At 45.4% G+C, this 2,500-nt stretch overlaps 1 protein-coding gene across 1 annotated transcript in view; it reads left to right on the top strand.

The window, feature by feature from the left end:
* The window catches only part of sox5 (SRY-box transcription factor 5), a gene marked incomplete at its 3' end in the record, with an annotated part of 96,292 nt that overhangs the window by 24,622 nt on the left and 69,170 nt on the right, over window positions 1-2,500 (top strand). The gene's annotated exons all lie outside the window — the stretch shown is intronic.

Below are 2,500 nucleotides of genomic sequence, written 5' to 3'. Positions count from 1 at the left end.
TTTTCTCTCTCTCTCAACCCCCCACCCCATCCACTTACGGTGATGGGCATGTCTCTCCACACACAACACTGCTTAATTAAGGGCTAATTCTTCATGAATAATCACAGCTCTGTTGTGTGTGTTTGTGTGTTTGTGTGTGTGTGTGTGTGTGTGTGTGTGTGTGTGTGTGTGTGAGTGTGGCAAAAACATGTGTGTATGTGTTTTTGAGTGCTCCCGTATGTTTATTATGTATTAGACTGTGCCTGTGGATGTGCTGTGGTGTGTGTGTGTGTGTGTGTGTGTGTGTGTGTGTGTGTGTGTGTGTGTGTGTGTGTGTGTGTGTGTGTGTGTGTGTGTGAAAGAGAGAGAGGCTGATTGTCTCCACACTCCCAGCTGCTGTAAACGGTCAGTAATAGAGTGTCTCCTCTCATGACTCTCCCTTTCAGACACACACACACACACACACACACACACACACACACACACACACACACACACACACACACAGATACAGAGGATCCAGCTTTTGCTGGTTGTCTCCAGCAAACATGAGAGGAATGCTGGCCTGGCAAACAAAGCCATCATTCTCTGCATGGGTCTATTTGTGTGTTATTTACATACAACAGGACTAAGCACAGCGTCCGAGTGTGTGTGTGTGTGTGTGTGTGTGTGTGTGTGTGCACACACGTACGTTCTCTCTGTGTGTGCTTAAGCAGTTAAAGTCCATTGTGCATGCACAGAGGTCTTTGAGTCTGAACATTCTTTCCCACAATGCAGTTGCACTTTCAAACTATCTTTCATTCCTCATAGACCTGCGCACTGTCCATATGTAGTTAAGGCCTTCTTTTCCCTCCTCCTCTATGTCGGCTCTTTCTCTCTCTCTCTCTCTCTCTCTCTCTTTGTATCACGTCCTCCTTCTGTGTTGGTTCTCTAAGTGAATCTGTTGCTTGTGTGGTTGTTGATGATGGTTGTTAGTGAGTTGGGAACACTCTCCCAGTAATAGAAAAGAAAGAGAAATAGTGAGAGAACAACAGACTCCGAAAGAATACGACTGCAAGGAGGGAAAGTGAGTGTGTGTGTGTGTGAGAGAGAGAGAGAAAGTGAGAGAGAGAATGAAAGACATGGAGAGAGAGACTAAAGGGAAATGTGAGAGAGACTGAAAGAGAGACAGAAAGACAGTTAAAGTGAGTGAGAGGCTGAAAGAAAGAGAGAGAGAAAGTGAAAGAAGGACGGAGCGAGTGAGTGGTGTCTCAACAGACCTCCATTAGTGTGGGGTCACAATGGCTCACAAACAGAATGGACCCTCACATGATCTCTCCGGTGCTAAGGCAAAGTACATAAACAAAGGCAGCCACACAACAGCCTCCCACTCACACAAACACACACACAGACATACACACACACACAAACACACACACACACACGCAAACACACAAACTGCACAAAAAACTCACAGAGAAAAGAAGCGACCTGAACACAGAGAGAAAGAAAGAGAAAACTCTCGATCGGATGAAACGGAGAGTGGGAGGATGGAGGGTGGGATGGAGAGATGGGGGGGGGGGGCAGGATGAGGTGTGTGTGTGTGTGTGTGTGTGGGTGTCTCTGTACTGAGCCGTGTGTTCTTGTTTGAGCAGATGAGAAAAGCCCTTCTTCGCTCCGAGCCCCATTGTTAGCCTGTGTTCTTCACAAAGGCCATTAGCTGCAAACGGCAGGTTGGGATGAAAAATTAATGAAGGCTTTAATCATTATGAAAGGGGTCGTATTATGACCGTGTCTCTCCCTCTCTCTCTTTCACACACTCGTAAGCACACCACACACACACACACACACACACACACACGCACACACACACACACACACACACACACACACACACACAAGCAGGTTCACACAGATTCACACACCCACACCCATACTCACACACACACACACACACACAGACACACACACACACACACACACACACACTCACATAGACCCACAGGCCAAACACACATGCATACACACTCACATGTACCCCTACAGTATATGCATGTTCACACACAAACACACACACACACATAGCTGGATCAATGACAGGAACAGAGGTTTCAGTGCGTGGTACAAATGAATCTCGTGATAGAAGAAGAAGGGGAGAAGAATAAAAGAATGATGAATGAGGAAAAGAAAGAATAAGAACAACAAAAAAGAAAAAGAAAAGATGAAATGGGTCAGAAGAACAAAACACTCATAGAGAAAGAAAGAAAGAAAGAAAGAAAGAAAGAAAGAAAGAAAGAAAGAAAGTAAGAAAGAGAGCAGTGCTTATATGATTATAGGGATCGGGACCTGCAAAGTAGACACCATGCTGGACTCATACACATTTAAGGGAAAGATACCCACACACAAACATGAACATGCACACACACACACACACACACACACACACACACACACACACACACACACACACACACACACACACACACACACTACAAAAAGTGGAGTGAAGTTATACTACAGTCGCTTGCTCTACTTATTTGAG

This window comes from Sprattus sprattus (assembly GCF_963457725.1).
Source record: "Sprattus sprattus genome assembly, chromosome: 14".
NCBI lineage: Eukaryota > Metazoa > Chordata > Actinopteri > Clupeiformes > Clupeidae > Sprattus > Sprattus sprattus.
The sequence above is the reverse complement of the archived record's forward strand: the minus strand, read 5'-3'. Positions and strand labels throughout refer to the sequence as shown.